This window comes from Zootoca vivipara, chromosome 3, assembly GCF_965207765.1.
Source record: "Zootoca vivipara chromosome 3, rZooViv2.hap1.1, whole genome shotgun sequence".
In the NCBI taxonomy this organism is placed as follows: domain Eukaryota; kingdom Metazoa; phylum Chordata; class Lepidosauria; order Squamata; family Lacertidae; genus Zootoca; species Zootoca vivipara.
In genome coordinates this window covers 45,892,247-45,910,802 of record NC_142586.1, presented here as the reverse complement: position 1 = coordinate 45,910,802, position 18,556 = coordinate 45,892,247, and positions in this window count along the sequence as shown.

Sequence of the window (18,556 nt, the reverse complement as noted above, 5' to 3'; positions counted from 1 at the left end):
TTGATGAGAACTACAGCAAGGTGTCAGCCACTGTTGCTAATTTGGGGGTAAATTCCATTTACAGGTCATGCTAACCACACTCTGCCCAGCAGCCCTAATGCTGAGATGGAATACAAAGTGAGAAAGTGGTGAGTCTAGCAAATTCCCAGAGCAGTTCATGGGAGAGGAGAGGAATTAGAAGCCAAATCCTGGGACCTTATGACAAAAGGCAGGCGAGAAATCTAATGATTATTAATAATAACAACATCCACTGCTATTGCCATAGTATTACTGCTATTGCCATAGCATTACTATGGGAGAAAAAAAGCAAGAGTAGATAGTGTATACAATATGGAAATTCTACCACACTCACGTGCCACCATTAGAGAGCTGTGTGCAATGTGGGTTCTCTATCATAGAGAGCACGATTTGCGGTGGGGGCTAGCTAACCACTCCTAAGTCTGAAGCTGGGGGCATGAGTGGCCACCGTCGGATTGGTCCTGGGCTGTTGTTGGGCAAATTAGTATGTTGCAAGTTGTAGGTCCAACCCCTGGGTTATAAAAGTCTAAGCACATGGTTTCTCTTTCTCTTTGGCTGCGTTTCGGATCCCCACCCTCCCTCCACTGTTTTTAGGCCTCTGTGTTGACATTGCTGTGCCTCTCATGGGGTTGCCTGTATTCAGGGGCCTGGTAGGATTTTTTTCCATTTGGCTGATTGGCTGGTGCCATCTGGTTTTTTGCCTACTGCATAGCAAATAGTCACAACTTGTAAGGTTGGCAGTTAGGCATTGGTTATTTTTGTTGTATTAAGGGGTCTTGTTGATTGTGTTGGCCCCAAGTTAATGCCTGCGTGGTGGGGGAAATTCCGGTCAGGAATACAGGGGCTCTATGCAGTGTCCGTAACCCCAGGTCGGGGGCCAGGACCGCGTATTGAGCCCCTGGGAGCCTGAAGGGAGAGGGGAGAGTTCATGCACCCGGGTCCCCGTCTCTCCCTGTAGGATTTCCCCTTTTTGACAAGGCAAGTTATTATTTCTGTCCTTAGGTGACAGTTGAGAACCAATGCCTATGCAACCACTCACATATTGTGTATTTAATAAAAGTTGTGGCCAAATTCATGCCAAAAACCATTAAACAAAAATTCTGTCTATGTTGTGAGTTATTTGAGGGGTGGTTTGGGGACCTCCACACGCAAAGCTCCTCTTGAAATTCCCCACCCTACTTTTGGGTAGAGAAACTGGGGCAGAGGAACTTCCTGCTGCTATGTGAAGAAGCAATTCTGCAGACAGTTTCTCTGGGGTGTGGTTCACTCTAGGCAGAGCTGATAGCACAGCTTCTTGAACCACCACCCCAAGGTCTCCACACCCCCGCCACTGCACTTGGCAGCCTCAGCAACTGAGTTGCCAGCCTGGTGGCCATTTTTACACACTTCCCGATGCCTTGTTCTTCGACGGCATTGTGTGTGTTGTGGAAGGAAGAGAATCCTCAAGTGCCACAAAGAAGAATGGAGAAGAGCATTCACAGAAAATTCTGCAAAGTGGCTTTCCCTTTCTAGGAAAGTTAGAAACAGAAACATCTCAAAAAATGTCCCAGAAAAAAATGCATTCTGAGAAATTTGACTGTAGCTATAGCCACCATGTTTTTAAAAGGTGGGCACATGTTTGTGTTGTTAACCATGCCTGACATATATTTATTTCTTAGCATTTTATGCAGTAGGAAAGCTCTATCTAATATTCCCCTCTTCTATTGTTCAGCACCATCCCAGAAGAGAGATTTGCCTAAATAGCACAACTTACCCCACTATAGTGATAAAGTTATCTTTACAAACCCCTCTTCTGTTGGAGATAATTCATTAAGCCCCCGATATTCTTGTAATTTTTATTATGTTTTAATGCTTCCTTGAGGGGAGGGAAAAATTATGTCCTTGTTTTTCCATAATTACATTTGTTTTAAAATCACACACAAGGAAAAGAAAATCCCCCTCCAATTATTACAATGTATCAGAGGTTTGAGACAGAAAGAAAGATAAGCTAGAACAAAAGAGTAATGATTTTAAAAGCTGTGGTAAATAACAGACATAAAATTAAGGACACTCATAGGCCCCATATGCATGCAATTCTAAAACAAGTATTGGTGCTTTGTGTGTGTGTTGGAATGAGTCCTACCAAAGCCTCAACCCCGTGCAGCTAGAACAAAGACTAATCTTTCAAAGAATCATAGAGTTGGAAGAGACCGCAAGGGCCGCCCAGTCCAACCCCCTGCCAAGCAGGAAACACCATCAAAGCATTCTTGACATATGGCTGTCAAGCCTCCGCTTAAAGACCTCCAAAGAAGGAGACTCCACCACACTTCTTGGCAGCAAATTCCACTGTCGAACAACTCTTACTGTCAGGAAGTTCTTCCTAATGTTTAGGTGGAATCTTATTTCTTGTAGTTTGAATCCATTGCTCCGTGTCCGCTTCTCTGGAGCAGCAGAAAACAACCTTTCTCCCTCCTCTATATGACATCCTTTTATATATTTGAACATGGCTATCATATCACCCCTTACCCTTCTCTTCTCCAGGCTAAACATACCCAGCTCCCTAAGCCATTCCTCACAAGGCATTGTTTCCAGGCCTTTGACCATTTTGGTTGCCCTCTTCTGGACACATTCCAGCTTGTCAGTATCCCTATTGACCTTTATCTTTGGGAATTCCTACACATTAAAGAAATCTTTCAGTGTCATTTATCTCACCTGAATTAAACAGAAGTCCATAAAGAATAGCAGTGTTGGTGTGACGGTGGGAGGGAAAGAAAGTGAGTTTGAATGGTACTCAACAAGTGCCATTGTTGCATTTCTTTTTTACAGAAGGTGATTCCTGTGGATCATTGCAACTCAGAATTATATCTTGTGTGAATGAGTATTGCACACAACTGGTACCCATGACAGGCCTGCACATGGCAACACTTGAAATCCAATTTACAGTTCCAAAAGTAGCCACTCTATTGATTCACCCAAGTGCGTGCAGGTGTAGGAGTGACTTGTGGAAGTCAGTCCTTGTACAGGGGAGCAAAATTAGGTGTAATAACTACAGTGCTGTGGATTTAGAGGGCATGCAACAAATATCTGATTTAGCACAGAATGGAAGTTAATGGATGAAACAATTATAAGGTGTGTGTCTCCTGACTACTGTCAGCAGCCTTAAGAAACTTCAAATCCCATAATGCATTGGGGGGAAGTTGTGACTGTTTAAAGTGATATCATATTGCTTTAAATGTATGGTGTGAAAGGGGCCTTAATGACATGCTCATACCAAACATGAGCTGAATTAAAGGAACAAAAGTGTGATGATTTGGTTAGCATCAGGTTGTTGCGCAGAGGGCCAGAATTAATACAGTTGATTCTACTGTAATATATCACATACAATGAAACATGAAAACCTAACTTGGAACTCGATATGAATTCCCCTCTCCCTGAAAATGCCTTCCTGAGTTTGTGAAACCAGGCTATCGCAGCAGAAAACCCAGAGGACTAGGCAGCCTCGCCTCAGAGTCCCTAATGAGTTGACATGTTATACTTCCAAAAATGCTGGGCCTCGTAGTGTGCACTTCAAACTATCAGAGCTGTGCTTCCTGAGCTTATTTAAGCTCTGGGAACGCTGAGAGTACAACAAGCAAAGGCTGCATATACTGGCCTACTCTTGGGTAGACTGCTCATATAATTGGCCTTCCAGAACCCGAGGTGCTTTATGTGTGTTCAGTATACATTCTGAACACACACAGACACACACAAACACAATTGTGGGTTAGATGGTCTGCACAAAATGACACCAGAGTTAAATGTGGTTGCAAAAAAAATAAAAATAAAATGAGAGGCATAAAGTAAACACTGCCAACCTGTGCACCATCCTTCATACTAACGATACCACAAGAGAAAGCAATATGACACCTCATTCTCCATTTAAAAAAGAAGGGGCAACAGTATTATTTAAGACAGCTTGGCCAAGAAAACAAGTCTTTTAAAAAAAACTGTAAAAACATAACCCTTGAAGCCCCATGCTAAAATATATACATACGGTAGGTAAAACTCCGTGAAAACTTACCTGCCTCTGGCAATGCTCTGCTTAATTCATTTTAAATGGGTTGGCAAAATGGCTACCAAGTGAATAGGACCTGAGCTGTCCTGGTTCAGCTTGAGATTCAGCTGTAGCCCGTGCACAACTCTAGTAGCAAAATACAAAATCTCTGTTACACTCAAAATAATTCTGTTTTCATTCAATATTTTGTTTATTTGTGAAAATTGGGGTGACATGACATGAGCCAAATTGATTAATTGATTGATTGATTGCAAGAGGCACAGAACAATTGACTAACAAGATGAATGTTTTTCCATATTGTCAAAGAAAGAAATTCACAAAAACCTGAAGCTTTGCCTTATCCCTTATTAAAATCTAGCTGTAGAATATATTTAGGTTGCTAATGCTTCTTATACAAGTTAAATCATACCTATACACTCTTTGATAGCCCCCTTTACAGTACTTATATTGGTAAATTTTATTTAGCTTATGGGGGAGGGGAGCTTTAATACATTTTTATGGATCCATTTGACAAGTTGATAGGTATTTACATTATTCTCTGCCGTTTTCATATTTAAGATCATAATAAGCCTTTCATAAGACACCATAAACTTTCCCCCGCCTGACATTACTTTTTCATAATAATTGAAAGACTTGATCAGCTTCTTGAAAAATGTTTCTAACAGCATTGTTTACAAAACACAAACCAAATAACACATACCATATATGTTATTTGCAACATTTCCAATTAGATTTGGGGTAGACTAAGCTCCAAATTCTGAAACCGGATTTTCTGAGGCAAATGTATAGCTGTATATAATCATGCAATAAAGTTGAGCTTTCATTTTGTGGACCAAATCATTCATGTGATGTTCTGAATAAAGGCTAGCATAAATCCTTTTGAATAATAAAGCAACCGAATAAAACCATATGTTTCTTATCAGTAGGCCTAGGACAGAATCACAGTCACTGAGAACAGCTCAGTGGTATAGGGAGGGGGAGGCAGTTCAATATATGGGTGTATTCAGATATGGTAAATATTGCGCTATTTTTCCTGATTTCCTGATTCTAGTGCTTCTGTCCCGTTTTCTGATGTTTCACACTGCAATACCTGTTGTGTTATGGAGCTGTTTCTTTTTTATTGATATACCGACATATGCCACACAAAATCTCATTCACACTAGTAGGTGTTTTGTGACACAACAATGAAGGTCATTGAACAACCTAGCTACTGGTCCCCCGTTATTCACCCAGGACAGAACTATATTCCAGTATACCACCTCAAATTTCATCACTTTACTCCCAAGTTAATGGCATTGCAAATTGATTTTTTCTGGAAGCAAGTAACACAGAAATTAGTGTTAAATATCCACCATATTCCACTAGATTGCCAGAAGTGGCTTTTATGTTGTATGAAAGCTAAAATAAATGGGGGAAAGTTCATGAAATGGAATAAACTGACATCCGAATGGCGCATATGTCTCTATAGCCACCAAGGACCTAGTCTTTAAAGGTATAAATTCCTTTCCTAGGTTGCAGCTGACCAAACCTTTTGTCCAAGCCTTCACTTAGATTTATGCTTCTTGGGGCATGTCCACATAACAACTACAGTGGTTAAGAACTTAATTCATTCTGGAGGTCTGTTCTTAACCTGAAACTGTTCTTAACCTGAGGTACCACTTTAGCTAATGGGGTCTCCCACTGCCGCCACGGCGCAATTTCTGTTCTCATCGTGAAGCAAAGTTCTTAACCCGAGGTACTATTTCTGGGTTAGCGGAGTCTGTAACCTGAAGCGTCTGTAACCCAAGGTACCACTGTACTCCCTTCAAACATTGTTGGTACCAAGACTTTAAAATGTTTCTCAGGCACTAATTTTCACATTTCTCTATCTCCATTCACCTTGCTGAAAGACAAACCCCACCCCACGCCCCCAAGCAAATGCTGTGCAGTACTGCACAAGCAAATGCATGGAATGTGTTCCTAGGAAACTCTTGGCCGTGTTTTGTCAGGTAGTTGCAGGAAGGATCATAAGATGAACAGGTGAGCACCCTTAGGCACTTTTGGAAAGTGAGGGGTGCATTTAGAGGCTAATTCCCCAACCCAGGTGGTGCAAGCTATGAAGCCCCTGTGGGGCTGCCTTGTCTCACTCATCAGAAGTTGGGTTGGATTAGGAAGTTTTCCTACTCAACTTGAGAGAGGGCTCAAGTAATATGTTATGATCAAGTCATGCCCTTGCACTGAGACGGGTCACTCACCCAAGCTGGGTTGAGTTACTGCTGCTTCTACACAGTGCTTGTTGTTGTTTAGTCGTTTAGTCATGTCCAACTCTTCGTGACCCCATGGACCAGAGCACGCCAGGCACTCCTGTCTTGCACTGCCTCCCGCAGTATGGTCAGACTAATGTTGGTAGCTTCGAGAACACTGTCCAACCATCTCATCCTCTGCCGTCCCCTTCTCCTCGTGCCCTCAATCTTTCCCAACATCAGGGTCTTTTCCAGGGAGTCTTCTTTTCTCATGAGGTGGCCAAAGTATTGGAGCCTCAGCTTCAGGATCTGCCCTTCCAGTGAGCACTCGGGGCTGATTTCCTTCAGAATGGATAGGTTTGATCTTCTTGCAGTTCATGGGACTCTCAAGAGTCTCCTCCAGCACCATAATTCAAAAGCATCAATTCTTTGACGATCAGCCTTCTTTATGGTCCAGCTCTCACTTCCATACATCACTAGTGGGAAAACCATAGCTTTAACTATGCGGACCTTTGTTGGCAAGGTGATGTCTCTGCTTTTTAAGATGCTGTCTAGGTTTGTCATTGCTTTTCTCCCAAGAAGCAGGCATCTTTTAATTTTGTGACTGCTGTCACCATCTGCAGTGATCATGGAACCCAAGAAAGTAAAATCTCTCACTGCCTCCATTTCTTCCCCTTCTATTTGTCAGGAGGTGACGGGACCAGTGGCCTCTGCTGAAAGCTGTACGGAATAAGATATAGTCCTGCTTCAGCCCCACATACTTGTATCTTGACTCTTCTTTACCCACTCAAGTTCCAAAATCCAGTTTTCTTTCCTTCCAGGTTTGTACCTTTATATTATTTCACTTTTTTGCAGCAGGGAGGAAAAATCCAGTTATTAACCAGTAAACTGTTAACCATTATAAAAACTGCTTTGAGGGATTAAACTACACAAAACACCCACATATGCCCTTTGGACTTCTTCACACAATTCAAACCTTAATGTGAGCATGGCAAGCAGGTATTAAGAAATATATGTAACGTGCAATATGAGCTTTTTTCAGAGCAATTCTAAAAATAATCCATTGGAATTAAATTGCATTTCTCTGACACCCTTTTGATGCATCACAAAGAGGTAGTTGAATTGACCCCTGGCTCTGAAAATATTATTCTGTTAACTGGATAAAATACCATACAGATATTAGTTGCTGCTGCTGACAAAGGGAAAAAAATCTTCTATGAGAAACAAAATTGTCCTAGTAATTACATTACTTCAAATCTATTGTTGGTTAATAATAATGCCACCCCTTCAGTAAGACTATAAAGCAAAGCCTTAGAAAGTTAATTGGAAAATAAAAATTATTGCACTCCACAGTTTAGTAATAATATGTATACTTTATTTCTTCTGCATTTTTATTCGAGTTGAATTTCATCGGTTGGAAGTATCTATGCTCAACAACAATGGGATATTTGCAGGGGTTCTGGTGTGCATATGGAGCTATGGATGCTGAGAAGCTTCTGGCGATGGGTAAATTGGCTTTCACATTTGAAGGCATGCATATCAAATCCGTGCTCTCTAGGAAAATATGCAAATCAGAACGTGGTCATCCCTTGTTGCACTTCTCTGAATTTCACAGTGCAATTCTACAGCCAAATAATGTGTACAAAATGCCTGTAGTAGGGTAAAGTGTGCATAAAAATGAATATATTCATAAAAAAACAAGATACAAGGGCATTATTTTAAGGAAAAACGCTTTACAAAAAATGGGTATGTTAAGCCAATTTTCATTGTATATCCTAATATCGTATCCTAATATGTATATTAGGAGATTTTACTAAAATGCTGATGAATGTCTGATTTATGCAGGGTTCATCATGCAGTCATCGCAAGCTTTCAAATCTTCCCCCTCTTAATATTCTGTGTGTAATTTGGAAGAAGGCCTGGACTGTAATGATGTTCAAGCCTGAAAACTCTTGGAAATTAATCAAACACTGTTCTGCGTTTGGAGCACAGAATACCTCACTTCCCACAGTTATCATAAAAGGCAACAAGAGGGAAAGGCTCATCAAAAGGCCAAGCTATCAATCCATTCCCCTCCCCGCTGCTAAAATAAATACAAACAGTTGTTTGACTGAGGGCAACTGTAACCTACTCTCTGAATTTATGATACAAGTTAGCCCTTTAGAGATGACATGCTCAAGTTTACACATAGGTCAAGCGTGAAAGGTCAGTACCCACTAAAGGCTATTAACTTCATCCTTTGTTTGACATGCTTGCTTTTTTTGCCAAGAAAACACACACTCTAAAGGGCCTTTCCATGAAGTACAGAAATCCTTTCACAACTGTAGTTCACAACTACACTGTTCATGCAATCCGTGGCCCATCTATGGTGTTTGTGTACACGTGCATTTGAGTTAATCACAATTGGATGTCATTTGTCTTCCAGTTATGATGGTCATATTGTAAGTGGTGTACACTTTTCTTCAATGATTAGTTGCGTTCTAGGAAACCAACTAAAAATTACAGAGGGATGCAAACAACGACAACAACTATAGAACTCCCAATTTATCTATGCTCCCTGAGGATGATAGAGATAAGTTTGAAGCAAACAATTTTCCCGCCAGGCCCAGTCTTGAAAACAGGGAGATCTGAAGAGGCAAGCAGACTTTTTCCTGGCCACAACCCTTATTGTGAGAAGCTTGTGAAAGTCTCCTGAGTCTAAAAAGCTACTTTAAATGCGGTAGACAGACAAAAATGAATATAAATAAACAGCATATCTTTTTACAGTAGTTATGAATCAAGTCTTGGAGCCTCAAATAGAAGAAAAGGTATCAAAAACAGAAATGCATGAAGGGGAGGGTTGAGAAAATGATTGACAGTGGAACCTTACATTTCTACTCTATTCCAATCAGTTAAATGGGACTTATTACCAGGAAAATCACCCAAAATCATTTGAATCCACATCAACATCTTCAAAAGTTGATTTTCCAAATCTTGAAATACGTGGATTTACGCCCATCATTAACATTTGGTGGAAATAATCTTTATTTCCAACCAAACCTACAGTGAAATATATAGAGAAATATTGGGGGGGGGCAGTAAATATGGTGTCTAGGGTTAACTCAATGAAAATTAATGCAACAAACATTGCAGCCATTGTTCAGGATCATGCTCAAACTTCACAGTGGAAAAATAGTATACAAACAACATGAGCAAGAAAGAAAACAGGGATGCATTTTGAATACTACAAAATCGATATCATAACATAACAAAACAATAACTTAGCAACCATTTCATCACACCACAAAACAACAGCAAATATTATAGCATGAAGAAAACCAAATTTCAATACTATAAATACAACATCTTAATAAAAAGTGAAGCAAATCTAGGGAATAAAAGAAATAAATACCTGACTCATTTTCCTTGCAGCTGTGTGGCTGACCATGAAACTGGAACAACTTGCACTTTATATGAATTGTTTAAAGAATCAAAATGTACTTGCCTTAGCTACAATCCAGAAACTAAGGCTCACAAGTATGAATAGACATTCTTTTCTTTATATATTATGAAGAAATTAAATTGTACAACTCAGTGGTAAATGCCTGCACACACAGTGTGTTTTTCTACTCTGGGAGAAGAGATTGGGAAAACCCTGCTGCCAGACTCAGAAGACAGTTTATTCCTCACCTCACAGAACATTCTCGGTTTATAGAATGTTTTGTACAGCTGAGCTGAATTTTCATGAGCTTAGATTATTGTAGCAAAGTTTCTCCTGTCACCGAAAGGGTGGAATCTTTTTTCAAGCAGATATGCAAAATGAACAACAATCTAAAGTGTTGCATTATATTATTATTATTATTATTATTATTATTATTATTATTATTATTATTATTATTATTTTCCCAAGACCTGGACACCTAAACATTGTTCTGAGATAAGTCTAGCAAAAGTCTCGAAGAGCTAATTTTTAAGCCTCCATGGAGCTGCCACAGTTCAGCTTATTCTTGAACCAGACAACAAGAGAGTTAAGCAGTTCCTGAGTTAATATGCAAGGGAAACTCTTTAGCAAAATGTGAAGAAAAGTCCCTGTTTATGTGATCAACAACCATCTTATCCATGTTAACATGGACTATGGAAGGGGTTACAAGTTATACGTAACAGGAGTTTTCCTTTGTCATATTGTATGTAACTTGGTTTCTGTAACAATTTTTTTCAAATGAGCATTGGAGAAGCTGAAGTGTCTACTGTATTTCCTGAAAGCAACATTTTAGTGAAGCAGCACTTCTAGGGTAGATCTGTTTCCTTGCACAAGTCATTTATGGAGCAGGGTTTTTTGTTTGTTTGTTTTCGGTTTCTGAGGTACCTGGGGAAAATACTAATATTCCATCCACAGGCTGGTGCCCTCATATGCCGTTGTCAGTTATCAAGGTTATTTTGATTGGCTTATATACCAAATATAACTAGGTGTTGAATTTCAAATGATTTTGACTGAATTCTACACACCCAGGCTTGATGTATTATATATAAAATAGGCTTCCCTTCGGTCAACACACACACACACACACACACAAAATAAAAATAGAAACTGTGTTTAGGCTGAGGGGAAATTGACATTTTCAGATGTTCAATATTATAAATACTAAATTTATTCATGAACCCCGTTCAGACATACCTATTCAAAAATGAGCTACTCTAAACACAAAGTCCATTTCCTTTTTCTACTGCTCTGATGCAAAGGGGGACACACTATTTCTTATTCTAGCCCTGAGATTTATTTTTTCTGAGAAAAATGCCAGAAGCTGTGGAAAGACTTGCACATATATTTCAAAACTAGACTGCAATCCTGGGCATGCTAACTTCAGAATCAGCCATATTAAAATCAGTAAACATGCCTAGTAATTGGCTGGACATTTATTCTTTTATTTGTACTTGTCTTGGTTCATAAACAATTGTTTTGTATTAATGTATGGGAAAGCTATCTTAATTCAAGATTTAATAGGGATTGTAGCCAAGATAATTTTCATTGAACTTAGTTCACCTCCAAGATTCAGTGGAGAGTGATATGTCTGTATGCATTGACAGTTACATACAGTGCTATTTTTTTCTAGAAAAAGAGGTGCCGGAACTCAGCCTGGGCACCCTGAACACATTATATACATTCGATTTCCCCCCCACAAAAATCGGTTTTCTGAAGAATGAGCAAATGAAGTGGCATAAGAACATTACAAAGGCTCGTCTAGTCCAGTATCCTGTTCTTACAATGGCCAACCAAGTATGGGAAGGGCACAAGCTGCTTCTGAGTGCAACAGTAAACTGTCCCTATGCAGAATTATTGGGTATAGGTCAGCATCCAATTCAAAGGACCACTTCAAAGAGATAATCAACCTTAACCTTTATCCAATGTGAGTGGGGTTTTTTTTGGGGGGGGTAATTTTCTACACCAGTGAAATTTCCACTGTATGGTGGGTTATTCTCAATTATGAATAACAGAAACCATCTTTTAAGGGGGGAAAGGTTATTAAAATATTGTAAACTGCTTATAAAAACTTTATTAAGGCAGAACTGTGAACACTTTTATGGGGCGTTTTTCTGACTCCATGCAAAAAAAACTGTCCTTCGTTAAAGAAATACAGTTAATGGCAACTCCAACCACTTTTCTTGAGCGTCCCAAGACCATTTATCTATGAAAAAATGGCAGGGTGTTTTACTACCCCAAGCTTACCAACATTGGTTAAATAGACCCCAATGGGCATATTATGCCGCAGGTGGGGTTTTTGTTGTTGTTGTTCTTGTTGTTGTTGTTGTTTCCAGAAGGAAAGCAGGCAAGTGGCAACTGGCTGACATTTCAGAACCTTGAACGGTGAGGAAAGCATAAAGGGATCTCATGGTGAACAACAAAGAAGTGTAAGGTCCTCGCTTTAGGAAATGTAATTAGGCACAGTGAGAGGAGCGTGCATTGATCTCTCTGTTTCTTTGCTCCTTTGCTCCATTGGGGGATATACTGGTTTTCTGAAACTTTTACATACAGCATTTTTTTTTTGTAAAACTCCATACGTTTGCCTAAGTAAACGTTTTTGTTTCATAAACCTGTGTTCTCATCAACACATTTTAAAGACCGACATGCCTCGAAGCCCTAAAACGGCAATATTTTGAGAGGCTTCAGGAGACCCACAGAAGGCTGATTTGTAAAGGGCAGCCTAGTAATAAATAAATAAAAGCCCTTAATCTGGTGGTGAGCTTATAAACATGAAAAGGAGGGTACAGGTAGATGGGAACACTTTATTGCTCTTCCATCCCTGCATTGGTTCAGGGAGATTGGATGGTGTGCATGTGCTTCGGAATCACAGCTCCCTAGATCCTTCCTCCATCACTAGCTCTGCCCCACATCGCTGATGCTTAATTAGAAAACCACCTCTTTCCATGGCTGCTACCATTAAAGAATCCATCCCAACTTCAGTTCAAGATTTCATGTAGCGTTGTGAATTGTGATAGGATTCAGTAGCACAGGCAAAAAGCAAATTCCAGGACTTAAAAGTATTCTTTGATCATCTTCTTCCCTTCTGTAGTTTAACACAGATTTGTGCCATTATTTTTGATGTTTCAACTGTCACACTGTGATCTCGCCATGAGAAAGGAAGGGGGGGGGAAGAACCTGATTTATTTATAGTTAATTAGCCATGCTATGAATACAGATGAAAAAGGGTTGTTGTTTTTTAACGTAAATGCTAACTAGCAATAAAAATCATTATTGCCAAATAGCATTGGGTGATTATTATTATTATTTCCCTACTCATCCCATTATTTTCTGCATCATTGTTGCATGTTCATGATATCAGGATTCTTATTCAACACAAATAAAACATTAGCATCCATAGAAGATAGAACTGCCATGTCATTAGCTGACCAGCATTCCCCCAACTACAACATTGAAATGAGGTGCATATATGTTCCCTAAATGCTATGAAAGTACAGGTTCTTAAGGGAATTATTTGTGACACAGGAGTGGATGCTGACCCGGGGGTTCTACTTCTCTGCATTTTTCAGTCTCACAGCTAATTCATATAAAATGCACTGTGCGGGCACAACACTTGCCCATGCAGAGTTTCACACGGTGAAGGGTCTCATTTAAAATGTATTCTACCCTTGAAGCAGCTCATTCACGTGCCACTGTAGCATGCCAGTGATTAAGGCCCGGGAGGAGGCCACTCTTTCATGTTGATCATGGAAGCGGTGGGGCTGGTGCATAGGCAAAGAGAACATTTTAAGCAAGACGCTGAGCTCTGCGGAGCCCTGCACAGGTAAAAACATTTTGCCTGCACTCTGCGTCTCATATAAAATGTGTCTCAGGCTCTGGCTGTCATGGATTACTAAGCAAAGGCAGGAATAAGTAAACAGAGGCTCTTTCTGGAAATCTCAGGCATTGCTTCCTGCCACTGGGTTCATATGCTATCACAGTTGGAAGGGGACCACAAGCAGAAGGAGAGTTCAAGTGAGGCAGCAGGAGAGTGGAGCTCAATCTTTCTTTTGTTCCTTTTAGAACATTTGGTTCCACTTTTCAGGTGGTTCTGCACAAAATGCTTTACATCAAGTTAATAAAATAGCAGTAGTTTATGGCATTAGCATGGTACTTCGAATTGGCTTGCACCCACTGCTATGGGTGGGAAGTGGGGCCACATTGACTAGTAGCTTCCTGACATCATACACTTCATCTGTATACATGACATCTGCCGGGAGGAAGCCTATGCATATCCACCCCAAGGCATCCACAGGTCTAGAACCTTGAGAATTCACAGTTCACATGGGTAAATTTGCATACGCAGTTGCACATGGAAAGGTTTCTGTTCTGCAGATGTCACAGGTAGGACAAATCACAGTGTGCCACGTTGAAAATGAGACCTGCCATGTCAGCCCAACTCTGCATTCGCATGTTGCGAGAAAGAGCATTGGCACTCGATGGATGGCGGCATGCAGTGGCCTTTATTCTTAAAGAACTCCTACTTTCAATGTGGGCATTGAGACGCTCTCTCACTATATCTCTGTAGTTTGCTTTCTGCTCACAAAGTTATTTTATGAGGAAACATTAATTAACGGCAATGATAATGAAAATCAAAATAGCACTTTATTTCCACTCACATTGACTGGGTTCAGCATTAGGAATGGGAGTGTGGTGACGAGGAATTAAAGGTGATTTACTGCATCTCACTAACTGTCTCTCAGGCAAATAAATACTAGGTTGGCCTCGAGAAAATGTATATATATATATATATATCACTTCCCACTTTCCGCTTCAGAATTTGACCTGCTCAAGATGGCTAACATACAAAATTAAGATTGCAATCATAACAACGTACTAAAAGCAAAACAAGCAGACAGGTGGCAGATGAAACTCAAAACCAAGAAATATAACAGAAGAAGGTAGCCTGCCAAGTCAACGAACATTTAGACCTAATTGGGGGGGAGGGGGGTTTCAAGTAGAAGAGGAATGTCCATCAGAAATCCCAAAGCAAGGAGTTCCAAAGTCAGACCTTCCGTTAATCTGAGCCCAAGCCATGTAATGCTTCAATTAATTGTCAGGGATCAATAGCAGCATGCAGAGTGGAGTGGGGTGGTCATACTTAGCTGGTTTCCCAAGGTGGAGGTTGATGATGGTAACAAAAAGTGAGAGGCAGGCAGGATGATGATGATGGGGGGGGTCAGCATGGTACAAGTACACTGGTGGGAGGGTTGGATTGGCTCTGCCATTGCTCCCACACCACACTGACCTCCCCCCCCAATCTTGGCTACTGGCAGTGATTTCTGAATCCCCACAAGCTCCTGTAAGAACAGATCAGCAGTCCCCTAATCTATTAAGACTGTCTGACAGAAAATTAAGCCAAAACATTATGTTAAAACAAGGGCACAAAACTCCTGGGTGGATTAGCCTGAAATTTGGCTCTCTTAATCGGGCATCCCCAAACTGCGGCCCTCCAGATGTTTTGGCCTACAACTCCCATGATCCCTAGCTAACAGGACCAGTGGTCAGGGATGATGGGAATTGTAGTCCAAAACATCTGGAGGGCTGAAGTTTGGGGATGCCTACTCTTAATACATTCCGGAGGGGGCCCCTTTGCCTGCCAATGTTGCCAATTATGTGGTCAGTTTAAGATTACCCATTATAGTACAGTAAGTGGGAACTGCAGATTTAACAGATCAGATTTGGGTACGAATAGCAAACTGAATTGGAATGGCACAGAGTGGATCAACAGAGATCAAGCAAATTCCAAATGCCACAGACACAAGACAATTTTGTGGATGAAAGGAAACAAACTTCCATATTTATTTGTTAGGAAACTTAATGGCCACAATGCAAATCAGAATTATGCACACTTAAATGATCAATAGTGTTTATTAAACACGCTTAACTCTGTCTGTGTTGGACTGCAGCCCATGCGTGGACTTACATTAGTTAGTAATTTCTCGTGAAGGTCGACTACTAAATGAACGCAATAAAATATGTTGGAAGTCTAGGACCAGAGTGTGTAGAGAGATCTTCATCACAACTGAATTTAAGTCTTAATGGCCTTCCAGGTTTCTTTAGCCATAAAATAGTTCCATATTTCTTACAACTGGCAGTGTTTGCTTCATTGAATGATAGCACCATTTTGTTAAAAAAAATGGTAAGATGAGTCACGGAACATTACAGAAAGCAGGGGTGATTTGTGGTTTATTCCCTTGATGCAGGCAGTGTAACTGCCACACTGTGTCACCGTATTTGATGATCATTACATTCTAAATGACTGGCCAATATGTATATTTCTTGAGCCAAATCAACTACTGACTTTTCATGCATGCTGAATGGCTTTGGAACCAGCTCAACAAAGCTTATGAGAACTTTGTTCCATTTTTGACAGGTCTGAGTAAAAAAAAAAGGGGGGGGGAGAATGAGCAAATATGAAGGTAAATGGGGAGATGGATGAATTAATTCAACATTTCGGCTTTTGCTGCAGATGGTGGGTGGACTAGGGTCACACACCCTCAACAACAATGAAGGTGTGGGAAATTATTTTTACTCACCTAACAGCTTGATAATAGGATCATGTTAAAGAGCAGAAACATAGTGCTCAGGAGTGGTTGACTCTTACTAATCTGCAGAGGTCCTGAATTACAAAGAACCTGAAGTCTGCATGAAACTCAAGGCAGAGCTAATAAAAATAAATGATTTGTCAGTAACACTGAGATCTAATCAATTAAGCATCAATTTTCTAAAGATGTCACAACTGCATATAAAAATGGCATAAAGCGTGAGGCAGAGACAGTAATGACCTCTTACGAACTTAAATATTTACTCAAGCTTGGCTAGATTCTGATTCTTGACTCTTAATTTTTTTTTGTTTCATATAGTGCTCTGTTTTATTTGTAATACACAGCTGCATTTTGTTTTAAACTACAGTAATGTTAACTAAAAATTATTTGCTGCATACACACACACACACACATTTTTTTTTTAGTGATATAGACAAGCACATTAAAGACTCATTTAACAGACAGCTATGGGTATGCCAAACATCTTAACTTCAGCTGCATCATACTCATATTAAGCAGCCAAACAGAATATATGTCTTGGGGAATACACCATACCCAGCTAATAGCATAAATTTCCTCAAGTTTAGGAAGCCCGCAGAATTTACACTGATTTAAGTAAAGCTGGCATAAATTACTCCTATTATTGAGCCTGGGGGAGGGGGAAAGTTGATAGAATACAGTTTAATTTACACCACCTGTTTTGCCAGCGCAAGTTCTCCTGGGTTTCCAGGTCATGTGACTCAGCTGAAAGAGGTATAATTCTCTCATTGCAGCATCCTACCCCCTACCCCAGAACACCACTTTTGGGGGACTTGTGCTGGCATAAGCCCTGCATAGCCCTAGCTCAGCTTGATTGTGGGAGTTACTCTTGTGTTACCCCCAGCTGAACAAATTACATCAGCATAGCCCTGGCTAAGTCCCAGCCCAAGATCCACCTATTCCAAAGTCACTCATCCTGGTGGATCTTAGGGTTTGGATTATGCTGTAAGACTGCCATCTTGTGCTCAGACTGTTATCCAGTCACATCATGATTATCCCCAAGTTGTTTGCTGTTTCTCTACAGTTCCAGGATTCTTTGTAAAACTGGATGAAAATTGCATCTAAAAGTAGAATGGTTGCTGCATTGGTTGCTGCATTGGTATGAGGCTGAGTCATTTCCTGTACTAAATGACTATACACAGAACTGAGGATCTGGTCGTAAATGTTGTTTTTTATAAAGGAAAAATGGAAACCTGTAACATATATGGGAAATGTGGGACATATATGAGTCAGGACTCTACATTGCTCTCATGATGGGCCTCTGCAACCAAGACTGATTTATTTAGCGAGATTTAGGCAACATCCACACCACATCACTTTAACAGGAATGGCTTCTCCAAATGAACTTGGGAACTGTAGTTTGTTGAGAGTACACAGCCCTACAATTCACAGGACCCTTAATAAACTACATTCCCCAGGAATCTCCATGAGCGTTAGAATAGTATAAGAGTGCTTTAAATATACAGTGTAGATGTGTACTGCTTAATAAAAAAAAGCACCTTTAAGTTATTTACATATAGCAGACGACTCTTACTGTGTAATTTAACGATTTACGGAACTCCATCCCTTGGATTAGGTGTATGCATAGCAATCACAGCTGTGGAGAATACACACAACTCTGAACCCAAGTGAGCTCGAGATGTGACACCTATTGATTTGTGACACAGTACAGTATGCTAAAAACAGCTCCAGCACATCATCCAATCAAGGGTGTTTTGCATCCTATTCTCCCTACACATTTCATTGAAATGAGTTCAGATTTTGCAGCATACAGAACTTGCTTTCTGTTTTTGTGGGAGGCTGGAGGAAGAAGGCTTTTTTAATTTTAAGGAATACAGTATCACTTGGTCAACTTTCTCATGGTTTGGCCTCATCTCCTCAGAGGCCAAAAGAACCCACTGTGTTTGTTTGATAAAACACAATGCAGTGGCATGGAAATTAATGTTGCTTGAAATTTTCATGATAAAAAACCCTTAAGCATCCCATATTGAATTATCTTTGAAAATATGCTACAGCTGCTTGGGAGAAGGTCCTCAAATTAACAATTTCTGCTTTAAAATTAATAGCTTCATGCCATTGCACAAAAGCAGAGCTTGACAATTTACTACAGCTGCTTTATACATGATGATATAAAGCTCAAAACCCCTTGCAGAAATCCCACAGAGCTTTGAGCTAAATTTAAAAAGCTTTATCTTAAAAG